This window comes from Heptranchias perlo, chromosome 2 (genome assembly GCF_035084215.1).
Source record: "Heptranchias perlo isolate sHepPer1 chromosome 2, sHepPer1.hap1, whole genome shotgun sequence".
NCBI lineage: Eukaryota > Metazoa > Chordata > Chondrichthyes > Hexanchiformes > Hexanchidae > Heptranchias > Heptranchias perlo.
The window spans coordinates 170,493,554-170,519,903 of record NC_090326.1 but is presented as its reverse complement, the minus strand read 5'-3'; the positions used below and the strand labels follow the sequence as shown (position 1 = coordinate 170,519,903).

At 47.9% G+C, this 26,350-nt stretch overlaps 1 pseudogene; it reads left to right on the top strand.

Annotated features, from left to right (window-relative positions):
- The window catches only part of LOC137300078 (alanine aminotransferase 2-like), a 149,417-nt pseudogene that overhangs the window by 96,306 nt on the left and 26,761 nt on the right, over positions 1 to 26,350 (top strand).

Below are 26,350 nucleotides of genomic sequence, written 5' to 3'. Positions count from 1 at the left end.
ATATAAGAGCAGGGAGGTTATGCTGGAACTGTATAAAACACTAGTTAGGCCGCAGCTTGAGTACTGTGTACAGTTCTGGTCACCACATTACAGGAAGGATGTGATTGCACTAGAGAGGGTGCAGAGGAGATTTACGAGGATGTTGCCAGGACTGGAGAATTTTAGCTATGAGGAAAGATTGGATAGGCTGGGGTTGTTTTCCTTGGAACAAAGGAGGCCGAGGGGAGATTTAATTGAGGTGTTTAAAATTATGAGGGGCCCAGATAGAGTGGATAGGAAGGACCTATTTCCCTTAGCAGAGGGGTCAATAACCAGGGGGCATAGATTTAAAGTGATTGGTAGAAGGATTAGAGGGGAGCTGAGGAGAAATGTTTTCCCCCAGAGGGTGGTGGGGGTCTGGAACTCACTGCCTGAGAGGGTGGGAGAGGCAGAAACCCCCAACTCATTTAAAAAGTACCTGGATGTGCACCTGAAGAGCCGTGACCTGCAGGGCTACGGACCAAGTGCGGGAAAGTGGGATTAGGCTGGGTGGCTCATTTTCAGCCAGCACGGACAGGATGGGCCGAATGGCCTCCTTCTGTGCCATAACTTTCTGTGGTTCTACGATAACACGCCATTTGCCTTCCTAATTGCGTGCTGTACCTGCATGTTAACCTTTTATGTACTCCTTGCGTTACAAATGTTATTTTGTACAACCACAATTTCAGCTGGGTCAGAGGTCAAGAGGGTGGGTGGAACCCTCTCGAACAAATAAATTGAGCGTGCGATTGGTTCAAATTTCACCACTCGGATTGGCTACTTTTCAGAAGGATCGTTCCTGATCGATATTTCAGTGGGTCAGTCTGGATCAATTACTCATTTTATCCCAGCAGAAAGGTGGAAAAATTTGAAGGTAGATAGAAGTCCAGAGAAACCACGAGACAGAAACAAACCATTTGGCCCATACGGTCCGTGCCGGCCCGTGAGTGTGATCAGGACTAATTGCTCGGGTGGAGGGCAAATGCCAGCATGGACAGGTTGGGTCGAATGGCCTGTTTCTGTGTTGTGGCTTCTGTGTCGGACTGAAGTATCTTCATTCCACATCACCCACAGGAACCCCAGACGTGGATTTTCAATCACCAAAGGACTTCAGAGATCGGCGTAGATCAGCGCCAAGAGGGAGCTTAAAATAAAATCCCCCACAATCCCGAGTCATTCAAAAAAAAAAGCATTCAAAGAAGAATGACAGAGAAAGAAGTCCCATTTACACATCACTCCTGAAACAAGCAGTGTGGGGGGTGACATGGCGGACAGAGCAGAGCTTCTAGAAAGGCCTCAGCACAAACAGTAGCTTAAATTAACAAGAAGGAATCCCATCAGGAATTAATCAGCTGCACATCTGTCTCTCCACAGACCATTCTCAAGCTCCTGGTGGCCGGAGAGGGCAGGTCACGGACCGGAGTGCTGATCCCCATCCCTCAATACCCCCTGTACTCAGCCGCCATCTTGGACCTGAACGCGGTCCAGGTAAACTACTACCTCGATGAGGACAACTGCTGGGCACTGAACATTCAGGAGCTTCAGCGAGCTCTCAATGAAGCAAGGACCTACTGCAATCCCAAGGTGCTGTGCACCATTAATCCTGGAAACCCCACAGGTAACTGGGGCCAAAGTAGAAACAGAAAGAGAAGGAGGTCACTCTGAGTCCAGTATTGGTAAAACCCTGGGATAGATTGGGTAAAACCCTGGGACAGATTGGATAAAACCCTGGGACAGATTGGGTAAAACCCTGGGACAGATTGGGTAAAACCCTGGGACAGTTTGGGTAAAACCCTGGGACAGATTGGGTAATTTGAATCATCGACAGCTACAGGTGAGGTGCCTGAAGATTGGAGGGTAGCAAATGTTGTGCCTTTGTTTAAGAAGGGTGGCAGGGAAAAGCCTGGGAACTACAGACCGGTGAGCCTGACATCTGTAGTGGGTAAGTTATTAGAGGGTATTCTGAGGGACAGGATCTACAGGCATTTGGAGAGGCAGGGACTGATTAGGAACAGTCAGCATGGTTTTGTGAGAGGAAAATCATGTCTCACGAATTTGATTGAGTTTTTTGAAGGGGTAACCAAGAGGATAGATGAGGGCTGTGCAGTAGACGTGGTCTACATGGACTTTAGCAAAGCCTTTGACAAGGTACCGCATGGTAGGTTGTTATATAAGGTTAGATCTCACGGGATCCAAGGTGAGGTAGCCAATTGGATACAAAATTGGCTTGACGACAGAAGACAGAGGGTGGTTGTAGAGGGTTGTTTTTCAAACTGGAGGCCTGTGTCCAGCGGTGTGCCTCAGGGATCGGTGCTGGGTCCGCTGTTATTTGTTATTTATATTAATGATTTGGATGAGAATTTAGGAGGCATGGTTAGTAAGTTTGCAGATGACACCAAGATTGGTGGCATTGTGGACAGTGAAGAAGGTTATCTAGGATTGCAACGGGATCTTGATAAATTGGGCCAGTGGGCCCATGAATGGCAGATGGAGTTTAATTTAGATAAATGTGAGGTGATGCATTTTGGGAGATCGAATCGGGCCAGGACCTACTCCGTTAATGGTAGGGCGTTGGGGAGAGTTATAGAACAAAGAGATCTAGGAGTACAGGTTCATAGCTCCTTGAAAGTAGAGTCACAGGTGGATAGGGTGGTGAAGAAGGCATTCGGCATGCTTGGTTTCATTGGTCAGAACATTGAATACAGGAGTTGGGATGTCTTGTTGAAGTTGTACAGGACATTAGTAAGGCCACACTTGGAGTACTGTGTACAGTTCTGGTCACCCTATTATAGAAAGGATATTATTAAACTAGAAAGAGTGCAGAAAAGATTTACTAGGATGCTACCGGGACTTGATGGTTTGACTTATAGGGAGAGGTGAGATAGACTGAGACTTTTTTCCCTGGAGAGTAGGAGGTTAAGGGGTGATCTTATAGAAGTCTATAAAATAATGAGGGGCATAGATAAGGTAGATATTCAAAATCTTTTCCCAAAGGTAGGGGAGTCTATAACGAGGGGGCATAGATTTAAGGTGAGAGGGGAGAGATACAAAAGGGTCCAGAGGGGCAATTTTTTCACTCAAAGGGTGGTGAGTGTCTGGAACGAGCTGCCAGAGGCAGTAGTAGAGGCGGGTACAATTTTGTCTTTTAAAAAGCATTTGGACAGTTACATGGGTAAGATGGGTATAGAGGGATATGGGCCAAGTGCAGGCAATTGGGACTAGCTTAGTGGTATAAACTGGACGACATGGACATGTTGGGCCGAAGGGCCTGTTTCCATGTTGTAAACTTCTATGATTCTATGATTCTATGAAAACCCTGGGACAGTTTGGGTAAAACCCTGGGACAGTTTGGATAAAACCCTGGGACAGTTTGGGTAAAACCCTGGGACAGTTTGGGTAAAACCCTGGGACAGTTTGGGTAAAACCCTGGGACAGTTTGGGTAAAACCCTGGGACAGTTTGGGTAAAACCCTGGGACAGTTTGGATAAAACCTTGGGACAGTTTGGGTAAAACCCTGGGACAGTTTGGATAAAACCCTGGGAGAGATTGGGGAAAACCCTGGGACAATTTGGATAAAACCCTGGGACAGATTGGGTAAAACCGTGGGACAGTTTGGGTAAAACCCTGGGAGAGTTTGGATAAAACCCTGGGACAGTTTGGGTAAAACCCTGGGAGAGTTTGGATAAAACCCTGGGAGAGTTTGGATAAAACCCTGGGACAGTTTGGGTAAAACCCTGGGACAATTTGGATAAAACCCTGGGACAGATTGGGTAAAACCCTGGAACAGATTGGATAAAACCCTGGAACAGATTGGATAAAACCCTGGGACAGTTTGGGTAAAACCCTGGGACAGTTTGGGTAAAACCCTGGGAGAGATTGGGTGAAACCCTGGGACAGTTTGGGTAAAACCCTGGGACAGTTTGGGTAAAACCCTGGGACAGTTTGGGTAAAACCCTGGGACAGTTTGTGTAAAACCCTGGGAGAGTTTGGGTAAAACCCTGGGAGAGATTGGGTGAAAACCTGGGACAGTTTGGGTAAAACCTTGGGACAGTTTGGGTAAAACCTTGGGACAGTTTGGGTAAAACCCTGGGACAATTTGGATGAAACCCTGGGACAGATTGGGTGAAACCCTGGGACAGTTTGGGTGAAACCCTGGGACAGTTTGGGTAAAACCCTGGGACAGTTTGTGTAAAACCCTGGGAGAGTTTGGGTAAAACCTTGGGACAGTTTGGGTAAAACCCTGGGACAGATTGGATAAAACCCTGGGACAGATTGGATAAAACCCTGGGACAGTTTGGGTGAAACCCTGGGAGAGATTGGGTGAAACCCTGGGACAGATTGGATAAAACCCTGGGACAGTTTGGGTAAAACCTTGGGACAGTTTGGGTAAAACCCTGGGACAGATTGGATAAAACCCTGGGACAGATTGGATAAAACCCTGGGACAGTTTGGGTGAAACCCTGGGACAGTTTGGGTAAAACCCTGGGACAGTTTGGATAAAACCCTGGGACAGTTTGGGTAAAACCCTGGGACAGATTGGGTAAAACCCTGGGAGAGTTTGGATAAAACCCTGGGACAGTTTGGATAAAACCCTGGGACAGTTTGTGTAAAACCCTGGGAGAGTTTGGATAAAACCCTGGGAGAGTTTGGATAAAACCCTGGGACAGTTTGTGTAAAACCCTGGGAGAGTTTGGATAAAACCCTGGGACAATTTGGATAAAACCCTGGGACAATTTGGATAAAACCCTGGGACAGATTGGATAAAACCCTGGGAGAGTTTGGATAAAACCCTGGGACAGTTTGGGTAAAACCCTGGGAGAGTTTGGGTAAAACCCTGGGAGAGTTTGGGTAAAACCCTGGGACAGTTTGGGTAAAACCCTGGGACAGATTGGGTAAAACCCTGGGACAGTTTGGGTAAAACCCTGGGACAGATTGGGTAAAACCCTGGGACAGTTTGGGTAAAACCCTGGGACAGTTTGGGTAAAACCCTGGGACAGTTTGGGTAAAACCCTGGGACAGATTGGGTAAAACCCTGGGACAGATTGGATAAAACCCTGGGACAGTTTGGGTAAAACCCTGGGACAGTTTGGGTAAAACCCTGGGACAGTTTGGGTAAAACCCTGGGACAGATTGGGTAAAATCTGGGACAGATTGGATAAAACCCTGGGACAGTTTGGGTAAAACCCTGGGACAGATTGGGTAAAACCCTGGGACAGATTGGGTAAAACCCTGGGACAGATTGGGACAGTTTGGGTAAAACCCTGGGACAGTTTGGGTAAAACCCTGGGACAGATTGGGTAAAACCCTGTGACAGATTGGATAAAACCCTGGGACAGTTTGGGTAAAACCCTGGGACAGATTGGATAAAACCCTGGGACAGTTTGGGTAAAACCCTGGGAGAGTTTGGGTAAAACCCTGGGACAGTTTGGATAAAACCCTGGGACAATTTGGATAAAACCCTGGGACAGTTTGGGTAAAACCCTGGGACAGTTTGGGTAAAACCCTGGGACAGTTTGGGTAAAACCCTGGGACAGATTGGATAAAACCCTGGGACAGATTGGATAAAACCCTGGGACAGTTTGGGTAAAACCCTGGGACAGATTGGATAAAACCCTGGGACAGTTTGGGTAAAACCCTGGGACAATTTGGGTAAAACCCTGGGAGAGTTTGGGTAAAATCCTGGGACAGATTGGATAAAACCCTGGGACAGTTTGGGTAAAACCCTGGGACAATTTGGATAAAACCCTGGGACAGTTTGGGTAAAACCCTGGGACAGTTTGGGTAAAACCCTGGGACAGTTTGGGTAAAACCCTGGGACAGTTTGGATAAAACTCTGGGACAATTTGGATAAAACCCTGGGACAGTTTGGGTAAAACCCTGGGACAATTTGGATAAAACCCTGGGACAGTTTGGGTAAAACCCTGGGACAGTTTGGATAAAACGCTGGGACAATTTGGGTAAAACCCTGGGACAGTTTGGGTAAAACCCTGGGACAGTTTGGGTGAAACCCTGGGACAGTTTGGATAAAACCCTGGGACAGATTGGGTAAAACCCTGGGACAGATTGGGTAAAACCCTGGGACAGATTGGGTAAAACCCTGGGACAGTTTGGGTAAAACCCTGGGACAGTTTGGGTAAAACCCTGGGACAGTTTGGGTAAAACCCTGGGACAGTTTGGGTAAAACCCTGGGATAGTTTGGGTAAAACCCTGGGACAGATTGGATAAAACCCTGGGACAGTTTGGGTAAAACCCTGGGACAGATTGGATAAAACCCTGGGACAGTTTGGGTAAAACCCTGGGACAGTTTGGATAAAACCCTGGGACAGATTGGATAAAACCCTGGGACAGATTGGATAAAACCCTGGGACAGATTGGGTAAAACCCTGGGACAGTTTGGGTAAAACCCTGGGACAGTTTGGGTAAAACCCTGGGACAGATTGGGTAAAACCCTGGGACAGATTGGATAAAACCCTGGGACAGTTTGGGTAAAACCCTGGGATAGTTTGGGTAAAACCCTGGGACAGATTGGGTAAAACCCTGGGACAGATTGGGTAAAACCCTGGGACAGATTGGGTAAAACCCTGGGACAGATTGGGTAAAACCCTGGGACAGATTGGATAAAACCCTGGGACAGTTTGGGTAAAACCCTGGGACAGATTGGTTAAAACCCTGGGACAGTTTGGGTAAAACCCTGGGACAGATTGGGTAAAACCCTGGGACAGATTGGGTAAAACCCTGGGACAGTTTGGGTAAAACCCTGGGACAGTTTGGGTAAAACCCTGGGACAGTTAGGGTAAAACCCTGGGACAGATTGGATAAAACCCTGGGACAGTTTGGGTAAAACCCTGGGACAGTTTGGGTAAAACCCTGGGACAGTTTGGATAAAACCCTGGGACAGTTTGGGTAAAACCCTGGGAGAGATTGGATAAAACCCTGGGACAGTTTGGGTAAAACCCTGGGACAGATTGGATAAAACCCTGGGACAGTTTGGGTAAAACCCTGGGACAGTTTGGGTAAAACCCTGGGATAGTTTGGGTAAAACCCTGGGACAGTTTGGGTAAAACCCTGGGACAGATTGGGTAAAACCCTGGGACAGTTAGGGTAAAACCCTGGGACAGATTGGATAAAACCCTGGGACAGTTTGGGTAAAACCCTGGGACAGTTTGGGTAAAACCCTGGGACAGTTTGGATAAAACCCTGGGACAGTTTGGGTAAAACCCTGGGACAGATTGGATAAAACCCTGGGATAGTTTGGGTAAAACCCTGGGACAGATTGGATAAAACCCTGGGACAGTTTGGATAAAACCCTGGGACAGATTGGATAAAACCCTGGGACAGATTGGGTAAAACCCTGCGACAGATTGGATAAAACCCTGGGACAGTTTGGGTAAAACCCTGGGACAGTTTGGGTAAAACCCTGGGACAGATTGGGTAAAACCCTGGGACAGATTGGGTAAAACCCTGGGACAGATTGGATAAAACCCTGGGACAGTTTGGGTAAAACCCTGGGACAGATTGGATGAAACCCTGGGACAGTTTGGGTAAAACCCTGGGACAGATTGGATAAAACCCTGGGATAGTTTGGGTAAAACCCTGGGACAGATTGGGTAAAACCCTGGGACAGTTTGGGTAAAACCCTGGGACAGATTGGATAAAACCCTGGGATAGTTTGGGTAAAACCCTGGGACAGATTGGGTAAAACCCTGGGACAGTTTGGGTAAAACCCTGGGACAGATTGGATAAAACCCTGGGATAGTTTGGGTAAAACCCTGGGACAGATTGGGTAAAACCCTGGGACAGATTGGGTAAAACCCTGGGACAGATTGGATAAAACCCTGGGACAGTTTGGGTAAAACCCTGGGACAGATTGGATAAAACCCTGGGATAGTTTGGGTAAAACCCTGGGACAGATTGGATAAAACCCTGGGACAGTTTGGGTAAAACCCTGGGACAGTTTGGATAAAACCCTGGGACAGATTGGGTAAAACCCTGGGACAGATTGGATAAAACCCTGGGACAGTTTGGGTAAAACCCTGGGACAGTTTGGATAAAACCCTGGGACAGATTGGGTAAAACCCTGGGACAGATTGGATAAAACCCTGGGACAGTTTGGGTAAAACCCTGGGACAGTTTGGGTAAAACCCTGGGACAGATTGGGTAAAACCCTGGGACAGATTGGATAAAACCCTGGGACAGTTTGGGTAAAACCCTGGGACAGATTGGATAAAACCCTGGGATAGTTTGGGTAAAACCCTGGGACAGTTTGGGTAAAACCCTGGGACAGATTGGATAAAACCCTGGGACAGTTTGGGTAAAACCCTGGGACAGTTTGGGTAAAACCCTGGGACAGTTTTGGTAAAACCCTGGGACAGTTTGGGTAAAACCCTAGGACAGTTTGGATAAAACCCTGGGACAGTTTGGGTAAAACCCTGGGACATTTTGGGTAAAACCCTGCGACAGTTTGGATAAAACCCTGGGACAATTTGGATAAAACCCTGGGACAGTTTGGGTAAAACCCTGGGACAGTTTGGGTAAAACCGTGGGACAGTTTGGGTAAAACCCTGGGAGAGTTTGGATAAAACCCTGGGACAATTTGGATAAAACCCTGGGACAGTTTGGGTAAAACCCTGGGACAGTTTGGGTAAAACCCTGGGACAGATTGGGTAAAACCCTGGGACAGATTGGGTAAAACCCTGGGACAGTTTGGGTAAAACCCTGGGACAGATTGGGTAAAACCCTGGGACAGATTGGGTAAAACCCTGGGACAGTTTGGGTGAAACCTTGGGACAGTTTGGGTAAAACCCTGGGACAGATTGGATAAAACCCTGGGACAGTTTGGGTGAAACCCTGGGACAGTTTGGGTAAAACCCTGGGACAGATTGGATAAAACCCTGGGACAGTTTGGGTAAAACCCTGGGACAGTTTGGGTAAAACCCTGGGACAGATTGGATAAAACCCTGGGACAGTTTGGGTAAAACCCTGGGACAGTTTGGGTAAAACCCTGGGACAGTTTGGATAAAACCCTGGGACAGTTTGGGTAAAACCCTGGGACAGTTTGGGTAAAACCCTGGGACAGTTTGGGTAAAACCCTGGGACAGTTTGGGTAAAACCCTGGGACAGTTTGGATAAAACCCTGGGACAGATTGGATAAAACCCTGGGACAGTTTGGATAAAACCCTGGGACAGATTGGATAAAACCCTGGGACAGTTTGGGTAAAACCCTGGGACAGATTGGGTGAAACCCTGGGACAGTTTGGGTGAAACCCTGGGAGAGTTTGGGTAAAACCCTGGGACAGATTGGGTAAAATCCTGGGACAGATTGGGTAAAACCCTGGGACAGATTGGGTAATTTGAATCATCGACAGCTACAGGTGAGGTGCCTGAAGATTGGAGGGTAGCAAATGTTGTGCCTTTGTTTATGAAGGGCGGCAGGGAAAAGCCTGGGAACTACAGACCGGTGAGCCTGACATCTGTCGTGGGTAAGTTGTTAGAGGGTATTCTGAGGGACAGGATCTACAGGCATTTGGAGAGGCAGGGACTGATTAGGAACAGTCAGCATGGTTTTGTGAGAGGAAAATCATGTCTCACGAATTTGATTGAGTTTTTTGAAGGGGTAACCAAGAGGATAGATGAGGGCTGTGCAGTAGACGTGGTCTACATGGACTTTAGCAAAGCCTTTGACAAGGTACCGCATGGCAGGTTGTTACATAAGGTTAAATCTCACGGGATCCAAGGTGAGGTAACCAATTGGATACAACATTGGCTTGACGACAGAAGACAGAGGGTGGTTGTAGAGGGTTGTTTTTCAAACTGGAGGCCTGTGACCAGCGGTGTGCCTCAGGGATCGGTGCTGGGTCCGCTGTTATTTGTTATTTATATTGATGATTTGGATGAGAATTTAGGGGGAATGGTTAGTAAGTTTGCAGATGACACCAAGATTGGTGGCATTTTGGACAGTGAAGAAGGTTATCTAGGATTGCATCGGGATCTTGATAAATTGGGCCAGTGGGCCCATGAATGGCAGATGGAGTTTAATTTAGATAAATGTGAGGTGATGCATTTTGGGAGATCGAATCGGGCCAGGACCTACTCCGTTAATGGTAGGGCGTTGGGGAGAGTTATAGAACAAAGAGATCTAGGAGTACAGGTTCATAGCTCCTTGAAAGTAGAGTCACAGGTGGATAGGGTGGTGAAGAAGGCATTCGGCATGCTTGGTTTCATTGGTCAGAACATTGAATACAGGAGTTGGGATGTCTTGTTGAAGTTGTACAGGACATTAGTAAGGCCACACTTGGAGTACTGTGTACAGTTCTGGTCACCCTATTATAGAAAGGATATTATTAAACTAGAAAGAGTGCAGAAAAGATTTACTAGGATGCTACCGGGACTTGATGGTTTGACTTATAGGGAGAGGTGAGATAGACTGAGACTTTTTTCCCTGGAGAGTAGGAGGTTAAGGGGTGATCTTATAGAAGTCTATAAAATAATGAGGGGCATAGATAAGGTAGATATTCAAAATCTTTTCCCAAAGGTAGGGGAGTCTATAACGAGGGGGCATAGATTTAAGGTGAGAGGGGAGAGATACAAAAGGGTCCAGAGGGGCAATTTTTTCACTCAAAGGGTGGTGAGTGTCTGGAACGAGCTGCCAGAGGCAGTAGTAGAGGCGGGTACAATTTTGTCTTTTAAAAAGCATTTGGACAGTTACATGGGTAAGATGGGTATAGAGGGATATGGGCCAAGTGCAGGCAATTGGGACTAGCTTAGTGGTATAAACTGGACGACATGGACATGTTGGGCCGAAGGGCCTGTTTCCATGTTGTAAACTTCTATGATTCTATGAAAACCCTGGGACAGTTTGGGTAAAACCCTGGGACAGTTTGGATAAAACCCTGGGACAGTTTGGGTAAAACCCTGGGACAGTTTGGGTAAAACCCTGGGACAGTTTGGGTAAAACCCTGGGACAGTTTGGGTAAAACCCTGGGACAGTTTGGGTAAAACCCTGGGACAGTTTGGATAAAACCTTGGGACAGTTTGGGTAAAACCCTGGGACAGTTTGGATAAAACCCTGGGAGAGATTGGGGAAAACCCTGGGACAATTTGGATAAAACCCTGGGACAGATTGGGTAAAACCGTGGGACAGTTTGGGTAAAACCCTGGGAGAGTTTGGATAAAACCCTGGGACAGTTTGGGTAAAACCCTGGGAGAGTTTGGATAAAACCCTGGGAGAGTTTGGATAAAACCCTGGGACAGTTTGGGTAAAACCCTGGGACAATTTGGATAAAACCCTGGGACAGATTGGGTAAAACCCTGGAACAGATTGGATAAAACCCTGGAACAGATTGGATAAAACCCTGGGACAGTTTGGGTAAAACCCTGGGACAGTTTGGGTAAAACCCTGGGAGAGATTGGGTGAAACCCTGGGACAGTTTGGGTAAAACCCTGGGACAGTTTGGGTAAAACCCTGGGACAGTTTGGGTAAAACCCTGGGACAGTTTGTGTAAAACCCTGGGAGAGTTTGGGTAAAACCCTGGGAGAGATTGGGTGAAAACCTGGGACAGTTTGGGTAAAACCTTGGGACAGTTTGGGTAAAACCTTGGGACAGTTTGGGTAAAACCCTGGGACAATTTGGATGAAACCCTGGGACAGATTGGGTGAAACCCTGGGACAGTTTGGGTGAAACCCTGGGACAGTTTGGGTAAAACCCTGGGACAGTTTGTGTAAAACCCTGGGAGAGTTTGGGTAAAACCTTGGGACAGTTTGGGTAAAACCCTGGGACAGATTGGATAAAACCCTGGGACAGATTGGATAAAACCCTGGGACAGTTTGGGTGAAACCCTGGGAGAGATTGGGTGAAACCCTGGGACAGATTGGATAAAACCCTGGGACAGTTTGGGTAAAACCTTGGGACAGTTTGGGTAAAACCCTGGGACAGATTGGATAAAACCCTGGGACAGTTTGGGTGAAACCCTGGGACAGTTTGGGTAAAACCCTGGGACAGTTTGGATAAAACCCTGGGACAGTTTGGGTAAAACCCTGGGACAGATTGGGTAAAACCCTGGGAGAGTTTGGATAAAACCCTGGGACAGTTTGGATAAAACCCTGGGACAGTTTGTGTAAAACCCTGGGAGAGTTTGGATAAAACCCTGGGAGAGTTTGGATAAAACCCTGGGACAGTTTGTGTAAAACCCTGGGAGAGTTTGGATAAAACCCTGGGACAATTTGGATAAAACCCTGGGACAATTTGGATAAAACCCTGGGACAGATTGGATAAAACCCTGGGAGAGTTTGGATAAAACCCTGGGACAGTTTGGGTAAAACCCTGGGAGAGTTTGGGTAAAACCCTGGGAGAGTTTGGGTAAAACCCTGGGACAGTTTGGGTAAAACCCTGGGACAGATTGGGTAAAACCCTGGGACAGTTTGGGTAAAACCCTGGGACAGTTTGGGTAAAACCCTGGGACAGTTTGGGTAAAACCCTGGGACAGTTTGGGTAAAACCCTGGGACAGTTTGGGTAAAACCCTGGGACAGATTGGGTAAAACCCTGGGACAGATTGGATAAAACCCTGGGACAGTTTGGGTAAAACCCTGGGACAGTTTGGGTAAAACCCTGGGACAGTTTGGGTAAAACCCTGGGACAGATTGGGTAAAATCTGGGACAGATTGGATAAAACCCTGGGACAGTTTGGGTAAAACCCTGGGACAGATTGGGTAAAACCCTGGGACAGATTGGGTAAAACCCTGGGACAGATTGGGACAGTTTGGGTAAAACCCTGGGACAGTTTGGGTAAAACCCTGGGACAGATTGGGTAAAACCCTGTGACAGATTGGATAAAACCCTGGGACAGTTTGGGTAAAACCCTGGGACAGATTGGATAAAACCCTGGGACAGTTTGGGTAAAACCCTGGGAGAGTTTGGGTAAAACCCTGGGACAGTTTGGATAAAACCCTGGGACAATTTGGATAAAACCCTGGGACAGTTTGGGTAAAACCCTGGGACAGTTTGGGTAAAACCCTGGGACAGTTTGGGTAAAACCCTGGGACAGATTGGATAAAACCCTGGGACAGATTGGATAAAACCCTGGGACAGTTTGGGTAAAACCCTGGGACAGATTGGATAAAACCCTGGGACAGTTTGGGTAAAACCCTGGGACAATTTGGGTAAAACCCTGGGAGAGTTTGGGTAAAATCCTGGGACAGATTGGATAAAACCCTGGGACAGTTTGGGTAAAACCCTGGGACAATTTGGATAAAACCCTGGGACAGTTTGGGTAAAACCCTGGGACAGTTTGGGTAAAACCCTGGGACAGTTTGGGTAAAACCCTGGGACAGTTTGGATAAAACTCTGGGACAATTTGGATAAAACCCTGGGACAGTTTGGGTAAAACCCTGGGACAATTTGGATAAAACCCTGGGACAGTTTGGGTAAAACCCTGGGACAGTTTGGATAAAACGCTGGGACAATTTGGGTAAAACCCTGGGACAGTTTGGGTAAAACCCTGGGACAGTTTGGGTGAAACCCTGGGACAGTTTGGATAAAACCCTGGGACAGATTGGGTAAAACCCTGGGACAGATTGGGTAAAACCCTGGGACAGATTGGGTAAAACCCTGGGACAGTTTGGGTAAAACCCTGGGACAGTTTGGGTAAAACCCTGGGACAGTTTGGGTAAAACCCTGGGACAGTTTGGGTAAAACCCTGGGATAGTTTGGGTAAAACCCTGGGACAGATTGGATAAAACCCTGGGACAGTTTGGGTAAAACCCTGGGACAGATTGGATAAAACCCTGGGACAGTTTGGGTAAAACCCTGGGACAGTTTGGATAAAACCCTGGGACAGATTGGATAAAACCCTGGGACAGATTGGATAAAACCCTGGGACAGATTGGGTAAAACCCTGGGACAGTTTGGGTAAAACCCTGGGACAGTTTGGGTAAAACCCTGGGACAGATTGGGTAAAACCCTGGGACAGATTGGATAAAACCCTGGGACAGTTTGGGTAAAACCCTGGGATAGTTTGGGTAAAACCCTGGGACAGATTGGGTAAAACCCTGGGACAGATTGGGTAAAACCCTGGGACAGATTGGGTAAAACCCTGGGACAGATTGGGTAAAACCCTGGGACAGATTGGATAAAACCCTGGGACAGTTTGGGTAAAACCCTGGGACAGATTGGTTAAAACCCTGGGACAGTTTGGGTAAAACCCTGGGACAGATTGGGTAAAACCCTGGGACAGATTGGGTAAAACCCTGGGACAGTTTGGGTAAAACCCTGGGACAGTTTGGGTAAAACCCTGGGACAGTTAGGGTAAAACCCTGGGACAGTTAGGGTAAAACCCTGGGACAGATTGGATAAAACCCTGGGACAGTTTGGGTAAAACCCTGGGACAGTTTGGGTAAAACCCTGGGACAGTTTGGATAAAACCCTGGGACAGTTTGGGTAAAACCCTGGGAGAGATTGGATAAAACCCTGGGACAGTTTGGGTAAAACCCTGGGACAGATTGGATAAAACCCTGGGACAGTTTGGGTAAAACCCTGGGACAGTTTGGGTAAAACCCTGGGATAGTTTGGGTAAAACCCTGGGACAGTTTGGGTAAAACCCTGGGACAGATTGGGTAAAACCCTGGGACAGTTAGGGTAAAACCCTGGGACAGATTGGATAAAACCCTGGGACAGTTTGGGTAAAACCCTGGGACAGTTTGGGTAAAACCCTGGGACAGTTTGGATAAAACCCTGGGACAGTTTGGGTAAAACCCTGGGACATTTTGGGTAAAACCCTGGGACAGATTGGGTAAAACCCTGGGACAGTTTGGGTAAAACCCTGGGACAGATTGGATAAAACCCTGGGATAGTTTGGGTAAAACCCTGGGACAGATTGGATAAAACCCTGGGACAGTTTGGATAAAACCCTGGGACAGATTGGATAAAACCCTGGGACAGATTGGGTAAAACCCTGCGACAGATTGGATAAAACCCTGGGACAGTTTGGGTAAAACCCTGGGACAGTTTGGGTAAAACCCTGGGACAGATTGGGTAAAACCCTGGGACAGATTGGGTAAAACCCTGGGACAGATTGGATAAAACCCTGGGACAGTTTGGGTAAAACCCTGGGACAGATTGGATGAAACCCTGGGACAGTTTGGGTAAAACCCTGGGACAGATTGGATAAAACCCTGGGATAGTTTGGGTAAAACCCTGGGACAGATTGGGTAAAACCCTGGGACAGTTTGGGTAAAACCCTGGGACAGATTGGATAAAACCCTGGGATAGTTTGGGTAAAACCCTGGGACAGATTGGGTAAAACCCTGGGACAGTTTGGGTAAAACCCTGGGACAGATTGGATAAAACCCTGGGATAGTTTGGGTAAAACCCTGGGACAGATTGGGTAAAACCCTGGGACAGATTGGGTAAAACCCTGGGACAGATTGGATAAAACCCTGGGACAGTTTGGGTAAAACCCTGGGACAGATTGGATAAAACCCTGGGATAGTTTGGGTAAAACCCTGGGACAGATTGGATAAAACCCTGGGACAGTTTGGGTAAAACCCTGGGACAGTTGGGATAAAACCCTGGGACAGATTGGGTAAAACCCTGGGACAGATTGGATAAAACCCTGGGACAGTTTGGGTAAAACCCTGGGACAGTTTGGATAAAACCCTGGGACAGATTGGGTAAAACCCTGGGACAGATTGGATAAAACCCTGGGACAGTTTGGGTAAAACCCTGGGACAGTTTGGGTAAAACCCTGGGACAGATTGGGTAAAACCCTGGGACAGATTGGATAAAACCCTGGGACAGTTTGGGTAAAACCCTGGGACAGATTGGATAAAACCCTGGGATAGTTTGGGTAAAACCCTGGGACAGTTTGGGTAAAACCCTGGGACAGATTGGATAAAACCCTGGGACAGTTTGGGTAAAACCCTGGGACAGTTTGGGTAAAACCCTGGGACAGTTTTGGTAAAACCCTGGGACAGTTTGGGTAAAACCCTAGGACAGTTTGGATAAAACCCTGGGACAGTTTGGGTAAAACCCTGGGACATTTTGGGTAAAACCCTGCGACAGTTTGGATAAAACCCTGGGACAATTTGGATAAAACCCTGGGACAGTTTGGGTAAAACCCTGGGACAGTTTGGGTAAAACCGTGGGACAGTTTGGGTAAAACCCTGGGAGAGTTTGGATAAAACCCTGGGACAATTTGGATAAAACCCTGGGACAGTTTGGGTAAAACCCTGGGACAGTTTGGGTAAAACCCTGGGACAGATTGGGTAAAACCCTGGGACAGATTGGGTAAAACCCTGGGACAGTTTGGGTAAAACCCTGGGACAGATTGGGTAAAACCCTGGGACAGATTGGGTAAAACCCTGGGACAGTTTGGGTGAAACCTTGGGACAGTTTGGGTAAAACCCTGGGACAGATTGGATAAAACCCTGGGACAGTTTGGGTGAAACCCTGGGACAGTTTGGGTAAAACCCTGGGACAGATTGGATAAAACCCTGGGACAGTTTGGGTAAAACCCTGGGACAGTTTGGGTAAAACCCTGGGACAGATTGGATAAAACCCTGGGACAGTTTGGGTAAAACCCTGGGACAGTTTGGGTAAAACCCTGGGACAGTTTGGATAAAACCCTGGGACAGTTTGGGTAAAACCCTGGGACAGTTTGGGTAAAACCCTGGGACAGTTTGGGTAAAACCCTGGGACAGTTTGGGTAAAACCCTGGGACAGTTTGGATAAAACCCTGGGACAGATTGGATAAAACCCTGGGACAGTTTGGATAAAACCCTGGGACAGATTGGATAAAACCCTGGGACAGTTTGGGTAAAACCCTGGGACAGATTGGGTGAAACCCTGGGACAGTTTGGGTGAAACCCTGGGAGAGTTTGGGTAAAACCCTGGGACAGATTGGGTAAAATCCTGGGACAGATTGGGTAAAACCCTGGGACAGATTGGGTAATTTGAATCATCGACAGCTACAGGTGAGGTGCCTGAAGATTGGAGGGTAGCAAATGTTGTGCCTTTGTTTATGAAGGGCGGCAGGGAAAAGCCTGGGAACTACAGACCGGTGAGCCTGACATCTGTCGTGGGTAAGTTGTTAGAGGGTATTCTGAGGGACAGGATCTACAGGCATTTGGAGAGGCAGGGACTGATTAGGAACAGTCAGCATGGTTTTGTGAGAGGAAAATCATGTCTCACGAATTTGATTGAGTTTTTTGAAGGGGTAACCAAGAGGATAGATGAGGGCTGTGCAGTAGACGTGGTCTACATGGACTTTAGCAAAGCCTTTGACAAGGTACCGCATGGCAGGTTGTTACATAAGGTTAAATCTCACGGGATCCAAGGTGAGGTAACCAATTGGATACAACATTGGCTTGACGACAGAAGACAGAGGGTGGTTGTAGAGGGTTGTTTTTCAAACTGGAGGCCTGTGACCAGCGGTGTGCCTCAGGGATCGGTGCTGGGTCCGCTGTTATTTGTTATTTATATTGATGATTTGGATGAGAATTTAGGGGGAATGGTTAGTAAGTTTGCAGATGACACCAAGATTGGTGGCATTTTGGACAGTGAAGAAGGTTATCTAGGATTGCATCGGGATCTTGATAAATTGGGCCAGTGGGCCCATGAATGGCAGATGGAGTTTAATTTAGATAAATGTGAGGTGATGCATTTTGGGAGATCGAATCGGGCCAGGACCTACTCCGTTAATGGTAGGGCGTTGGGGAGAGTTATAGAACAAAGAGATCTCGGAGTACAGGTTCATAGCTCCTTGAAAGTGGAGTCACAGGTGGATAGGGTGGTGAAGAAGGCATTCGGCATAAGAACATAAGAACATAAGAAATTGGAGCAGGAGTAGGCCAATCGGCCCCTCGAGCCTGCTCCGCCATTCAACAAGATCATGGCTGATCTGATCCCAACCACAAATCTAAAGAACACAAGAAGTCGGAGCAGGACCCGGCCACATAGCCCCTGGGCCCTCTCCGCCACCCACAGGGCATTGACCGATCCGAACTCAGCTTCATGTCCAATTTCCTGCCCGCTCCCCATAACCCCGAATTCCCTTTACTTCTAGGAAACTGTCTATTTCTGTTTTAAATTTATCTAATGATGTAGCTTCCACAGCTTCCTGGGGCAGCAAATTCCACAGACCTACCACCCTCTGAGTGAAGAAGTTTCTCCTCATCTCAGTTTTGAAAGAGCAGCCCCTTATTCTAAGATTATGCCCCCTAGTTCTAGTTTCACCCATCTTTGGGAACATCCTTACTGCATCCACCCGATCAAGACCCTTCACAATCTTATATGTTTCAATAAGATCGCCTCTCATTCTTCTGAACTCCAATGAGTAGAGTCCCAATCTACTCAACCTCTCCTCATATGTCCGCCCCCTCATCCCCGGGATTAACCGAGTGAACCTTCTTTGTACTGCCTCGAGAGCAAGTATGTCTTTTCTTAAGTATGGAGACCAAAACTGTATGCAGTATTCCAGGTGCGGTCTCACCAATACCTTATATAACTGCAGCAATACCTCCTTGTTTTTATATTCTATCCCCCTAGCAATAAAAGCCAACATTCCGTTGGCTTTCTTGATCACCTGCTGCACCTGCATACCAACTTTTTGATTTTCTTGCACTAGGACCCCCAGATCCCTTTGTACTGCAGTACTTTCCAGTCTCTCGCCATTAAGAAAATAACTTGCTCTCTGATTTTTCCTGCCAAAGTGCATAACCTCACATTTTCCAATATTATATTGCATCTGCCAAATCTCCGCCCACTCACCCAGCCTGTCTATATCCCCTTGCAGGTTTTTTATGTCCTCCTCACTCTCTACTTTCCCTCCCATCTTTGTATCATCTGCAAATTTTGATATGTTGCACTCGGTCCCCTCCTCCAAATCGTTAATATAGATTGTAAAGAGTTGGGGACCCAGCACCGACCCCTGTGGAACACCACTGGTTACTGGTTGCCAGTCCGAAAATGAACCATTTATCCCAACTCTCTGCTTCCTGTTCGATAACCAATCCTCCACCCATGCCAGAATATTACCCCCAATCCCGTGATTTTTTATCTTAAGTAATAATCTTTTATGTGGCACCTTGTCGAATGCCTTCTGGAAGTCTAAATACACTATGTCCACTGGTTCCCCTTTATCCACCCTATACGTTATATCCTCGAAGAACTCAAGCAAATTTGTCAGACATGACTTCCCCTTCATAAAGCCATGCTGACTTTGTCCTATTAAATTATGCTTATCTAAATGTTCCGTTACTGTCTCCTTAATAATAGACTCCAAAATTTTACCCACCACAGATGTTAAGCTAACTGGCCTATAATTTCCAGCCTTCTGCCTACTACCCTTTTTAAATAACGGTGTTACATTAGCAGTTTTCCAATCTGCCGGGACCTCTCCTGAGTCCAGGGAATTTTGGAAAACTATCACCAAAGCATCCACAATCCCTACTGCCACTTCCCTCAAGACCCTAGGATGGAAGCCATCAGGTCCAGGGGATTTATCCGCCTTGAGTCCCATTATTTTACTGAGTACCATCTCTTGAGTGATTTTAATCGTATTTAGCTCCTCCCCCCCGAGAGTCCCCTGTTTGTCCAGTGTTGGGATATTCTTAGTGTCCTCTACTGTAAAGACTGAAACAAAATATTTGTTCAGCATTTTTGCCATCTCCATGTTTCCCACCATTAATTTCCCGGTCTCATCCTCTAAGGGACCTACGTTTGCCTTAGCCACCCTTTTTCTTTTTATATAACTATAGAAACTCTTGCTATCTGTTTTTATATTTTTTGCTAATTTCTTTTCATAATCTAACTTCCCTTTCTTAATCAATCCTTTAGTTACTTTTTGCTGTCTTTTGAAGAATTCCCAATCTTCTATCCTCCCACTAAGTTTGGCTACCTTATATGTCCTTGTTTTTAGTCGGATACTATCCTTGATTTCTTTACTTAGCCACGGATGGCTGTCATTTCTTTTACACCCTTTTTTCCTCAGTGGAATATATTTATTTTGAAAGTTGTAAAATAACTCCCTAAATGAACACCACTGCTCATGTACCGTCTTACCCTTTAATCTATTTTCCCAGTCCACTTTAATCAATTCCGCTCTCATACCATCATAGTCTCCTTTATTCAAGCTCAGTACGCTTGTTTGAGAATCAACCTTCTCACCCTCTAATTGGATATGGAATTCAACCATGTTGTGGTCGCTCGTTCCAAGGGGATCCTTAACTCGGACATTATTAATTAATCCTGACTCATTACACAGGACCAGGTCCAAGGTTGCCTGCCCCCTTGTAGGATCAGTTACATACTGCTCAAGAAATCCATCCCTGATGCACTCAATGAACTCGTCCTCAAGGCTGCTCTGCCCAATTTGATTTGTCCAGTTAATATGATAATTAAAATCCCCCATAATTTTGGCTGTTCCCTTATTACATGCCCCGACTATCTCCTGATTAATACTTCTTCCAGCAGAGTTGCAACTATTAGGAGGCCTATATACTACGCCCACTAATGTTTTTTTCCCCTTATTATTCCTTATCTCCACCCAAACTGTTTCATTATCTTGATGCTTTGTCCCAATATCATTTCTCTGTATTACAGTGATTCCTTCCTTTATTAACATAGCCACCCCACCTCCCCTTCCTTCCTGCCTGTCCTTCCTGATTGTTAAATACCCTGGCATATTTAATTCCCAGTCGTTGTCACCCTGCAGCCATGTTTCTGTAATGGCCACAAGATCATACCCATACGTAGTTATTTGTGCCGTTAACTCGTCCATTTTATTACGAATGCTACGTGCATTCAGATAAAGAACTTTCAAATCTGTTTTGTGACGCTTAGTTCCTGCTTTTTCCTTTTTTAACACTTTACCTATTACTCCATACCTTCTGTCCCTTCCTGTTACGCTTTCCTCTCTCTCCCTGCTCAGGTTCCCAACCCCCTGCCACTTTAGTTTAAACCTTCCCCAACAGCACTAGCAAACACTCCTCCTAGGACAGCGGTCCCGGCCCTGCCCAGGTGCAGACCGTCCGGTTTGTACTGGTCCCACCTCCCCCAGAACCGTTTCCAGTGTCCCAGGAATTTGAATCCCTCCCCCTTGCACCATTCCTCTAGCCACGTATTCATTTGAAATATCCTCCTATTTCTACTCTGACTAGCACGTGGCACTGGCAGCAATCCTGAGATTACTACCTTTGAGGTCCTATTTTTTAATTTACCTCCTAACTCCCTATATTCTGCTTTTAGGACCTCATCCCCTTTTTTACCTATATAGTTGGTGCCTATGTGCACCACGACAGCTAGCTGTTCGCCCTCCCCCTCCAAAATGTTCTGTAGCCGCTCCGAGACATCCTTGATCCTTGCACCAGGGAGGCAACACACCATCCTGGAGTCTCGGTTGCGGCCGCAGAAACGCCTGTCTATTCCCCTTACAATTGAGTCCCCTATCACTATAGCTCTGCCACTCTTTTTCCTCCCAGCCTGTGCAGCAGAGCTACCCGTGGTGCCAGGAAGTTGGCTGCTGCTGCCTTCCCCTGATAAGTCATCCCCCCCAACAGCATCCAAAGTGGCATATCTGTTTGAGAGGGGGATGGCCACAGGGGACCCCTGCACTACCTGCCTGCATCTCTTACTCTTCCTGGTGGTCACCCATTCACTTCCTGCCTGTATACCCTTTACCTGCGGTGTGACCAACTCGCTAAACGTGCTATCCACGAGTTTCTCTGCATCGCGGATGCTCCACAGTGAGTCCACCCGCAGCTCCAGCTCCGAGATACGATCGGTCAGTAGCTGCAGGTGGACACACTTCCCGCACACATGGTCGGCAGGGACACTGGTAGTGTCCATGACTTCCCACATCTTGCAGGAGGAGCATATCACGGGTGCGAGGTCTGCTGCCATGACTTGCCTTAGCTTAGTTACCCCTTTTAAATTACGTTGAAATTAGAAAATGTTAACTATACTAGGGACCTAGGTTCACTAAAAAAAAACACTATCTGCTATAAAACCTGCAGACCTTCCCTTTCTTATTACTTTACTTACAGTAAAATGGTAGAAATACTCACCTGAACCTACTCACCAATCAGCTGCCTCCCCTGTGCCGCGTCACTTTCTGACTGGTGACGTCACCCCGAACTCTGCCGCTGGTCTCAGAGTCTCGCTCTCAGAGTAAGCTCTGGTCTCGCTCTCTCCGCACTGTTTATATCCCCGCTCTGGTCTCGCTCTCTCCCGCCGCTCACCGACTGGACTCTCGCTCTCTCAGCGCTGTTTTTATCCCCGCTCTGGTCTCGCTCTTTACCGCCGCTCACCGACTGGACTCTCGCTCTCTCCGCGCTGTTTTTATCCCCGCTCTGGTCTCGCTCTCTCCCGCCGCTCACCGCTCTCAGGTCCACTACCGCTCTGCAGGAAAAGCAAGGCAAAGCAGCACCTCCTTCCCCCACTTTACCAAACTCCCACACGTACCGAACTCTCAGCACACTGTGTTGTCCTCACACCGTGCTGTCCGCATGGTTTCATTGGTCAGAACATTGAATACAGGAGTTGGGATGTCTTGTTGAAGTTGTCCAAGACATTGGTGAGGCCACACTTGGAATACTGTGTACAGTTCTGGTCACCCTATTATAGAAAGGATATTATTAAACTAGAAAGAGTGCAGAAAAGATTTACTAGGATGCTACCGGGACTTGATGGTTTGACTTATAGGGAGAGGTTGGATAGACTGGGACTTTTTTCCCTGGAGAGTAGGAGGTTTAGGGGTGATCTTATAGAAGTCTATAAAATAATGAGGGGCATAGATAAGGTAGATAGTCAAAATCTTTTCCCAAAGGTAGGGGAGTCTATAACGAGGGGACATAGATTTAAGGTAAGAGGGGAGAGATACAAAAGGGTCCAGAGGGGCAATTTTTTCACTCAAAGGGTGGTGAGTGTCTGGAACGAGCTGCCAGAGGCAGTAGTAGAGGCGGGTACAATTTTGTCTTTTAAAACGCATTTGGACAGTTACATGGGTAAGATGGGCATAGAGGGATATGGGCCAAGTGCAGGCAATTGGGACTAGCTTAGTGGTATAAACTGGGCGACATGGACATGTTGGGCCGAAGGGCCTGTTTCGATGTTGCAAACTTCTATGATTCTATGACTCTAAGGGATATGGGGATCGGCGGGAAAGTGTCGTTGAGGTCGAAGATCAGCCGTGATCTGATTGAATGGCGGAGCAGGCTCGAGGGGCCGAATGGCCTACTCTTTTTTTTATTCGCTCACGGGATGTGGGCATCGCTGGTGAGGCCAGCATTTATTGCCCATCCCTAATTGCCCTTGAGAAGGTGGTGGTGAGCTGCCTTCTTGAACCGCTGCAGTCCGTGTGGTGACGGTTCTCCCACAGTGCTGTTAGGAAGGGAGTTCCAGGATTTTGACCCAGCGACGATGAAGGAACGGCCGATATATTTCCAAGTCGGGATGGTGTGTGACTTGGAGGGGAACGTGCAGGTGGTGTTGTTCCCATGCGCCTGCTGCCCTTGTCCTTCTAGGTGGTAGAGGTCGCGGGTTTGGGAGGTGCTGTCGAAGAAGCCTTGGCGAGTTGCTGCAGTGCATCCTGTGGATGGTGCACACTGCAGCCACAGTGCGCCGGTGGTGAAGGGAGTGAATGTTTAGGGTGGTGGATGGGGTGCCAATCAAGTGGGCTGCTTTGTCCTGGATGGTGTCGAGCTTCTTGAGTGTTGTTGGAGCTGCACTCATCCAGGCAAGTGGAGAGTATTCCATCACACTCCTGACTTGTGCCTTGTAGATGGTGGAAAGGCTTTGGGGAGTTAGGAGGTGAGTCACTCGCCGCAGAATACCCAGCCTCTGACCTGCTCTCGTAGCCACAGTATTTATATGGCTGGTCCAGTTAAGTTTCTGGTCAATGGTGACCCCCAGGATGTTGATGGTGGGGGATTCGGCGATGGTAATGCCGTTGAATGTCAAGGGGAGGTGGTTAGACTCTCTCTTGTTGGAGATGGTCATTGCCTGGCACTTATCTGGCGCGAATGTTACTTGCCACTTATGAGCCCAAGCCTGGATGTTGTCCAGGTCTTGCTGCATGCGGGCTCGGACTGCTTCATTATCTGAGGGGTTGCGAATGGAACTGAACACTGTGCAGTCATCAGCGAACATCCCCATTTCTGACCTTATGATGGAGGGAAGGTCATTGATGAAGCAGCTGAAGATGGTTGGGCCTAGGACACTGCCCTGAGGAACTCCTGCAGCAATGCCCTGGGGCTGAGATGATTGGCCTCCAACAACCACTACCATCTTCCTTTGTGCCAGGTATGACTCCAGCCACTGGAGAGTTTTCCCCCTGATTCCCATTGACTTCAATTTTACTCGGGCTCCTTGATGCCACACTCGGTCAAATGCTGCCTTGATGTCAAGGGCAGTCACTCTCACCTCACCTCTGGAATTCAGCTCTTTTGTCCATGTTTGGACCAAGGCTGTAATGAGGTCTGGAGCCGAGTGGTCCTGGCGGAACCCAAACTGAGCATCGGTGAGCAGGTTATTGGTGAGTAAGTGCCGCTTGATAGCACTGTCGACGACACCTTCCATCACTTTGCTGATGATTGAGAGTAGACTGATGGGGCGGTAATTGGCCGGATTGCATTTGTCCTGCTTTTTCTGGACAGGACATACCTGGGCAATTTTCCACATTGTCGGGTAGATGCCAGTGTTGTAGCTGTACTGGAACAGCTTGGCTAGAGGCGCAGCTAGTTCTGGAGCACAAGTCTTCAGCACTACAGCTGGGATGTTGTCGGGGCCCATAGCCTTTGCTGTATCCAGTGCACTCAGCCGTTTCTTGATATCACGTGGAGTGAATCGAATTGGCCGAAGACTGGCTTCCGTGATGGTGGGGATATCGGGAGGAGGCTGAGATGGATCATCCACTCGGCACTTCTGGCTGAAGATGGTTGCAAATGCTTCAGCCTTGTCTTTTGCACTCACGTGCTGGACTCCGCCATCATTGAGAATGGGGATGTTTGCAGAGCCTCCTCCTCCCGTTAGTTGTTTCATTGTCCACCACCATTCACGACTGGATGTGGCAGGACTGCAGAGCTTTGATCTGATCCGTTGGTTGTGGAATCGCTTAGCTCTGTCTATAGCATGTTGCTTCCGTTGATTCGCATGCATGTAGTCCTGAGTTGTAGCTTCACCAGGTTGGGACCTCATTTTTCGGTACGCCTGGTGCTGCTCCTGGCATGCTCTTCTGCACTCCTCATTGAACCAGGGTTGATCCCCTGGCTTGTTGGTCATGGTAGAGTGAGGAATATGCCGGGCCATGAGGTTACAGATTGTGCTGGAATACAATTCTGCTGCTGCTGATGGCCCACAGTGCCTCATGGATGCCCAGTTTTGAGCTGCTAGATCTGTTCTGAATCTAGCCCATTTAGCACGGTGGTAGTGCCACACAACACGTTGGATGGTGTCCTCAGTGCGAAGACGGGACTTCATCTCCACGAGGACTGTGCGTTGGTCACTCCTACCAATACTGTCACGGACAGATGCATTTGTGACAGGTAGATTGGTGAGGACGAGGTCAAGTAAGTTTTTCCCTCGTGTTGGTTCGCTCACCACCTGCTCCTATTTCTTATGTTCTTATGTTCTCTCTTCCTGTAGGACAGGTCCAGAGCAGGCAGGTTATCGAAGACGTGATCCGATTTGCTGCTGAGGAGAGACTGTTTCTGATGGCGGATGAGGTGAGTTTGAGGGACCGGCTGCTTTTGGGGGTGTGGTGCTTTCACACACGGTGGTCACTCCCTCACGGTCAATGCCGGCCTCAACACAATCGGCACAGACACGATGGGCCGAATGACCTCCTCCTGCACCGTATTATTCTATGATTCTGTGACTCACACACATGGTAAAGGCTCCTGCTGTTGGGGGGCTCCTGGAGAATGGCCAATGGTGTCTCGGGGAGCTCCGATCCCTGATTACGATGGGCCGAGGTTTCGCTGTCCTGGACTTTACCAAGAGCCGCCTCTGATGAGGGATCACAGTCCGGCCCGATCCGGTCAGAGGGAACGATGCGAAAACTGCCCCTTTGGACTTTCCAGCGGGAGTCTCTGGAGAGAGAGCAGGAGCAGAAACCCTGTCCGGCTCCTCCTATCCACCTCGGCCTCCCCTATCCCACCCCAGTGTAACTGAGTCCACATCCCCCCCCCTGGCAGAAATCAGCCAACAGCACAGACAGTGCGGTGTAATTCCCATCGCCTCAGGGCCACACTGGGCGGGACGTCCCCACTGGGAGAGTGGAGTTCGATCCGCTTGAGTTTTGCACACGGAGCAGTGCAGTGAGTCAGAAATTGAGGTTAATC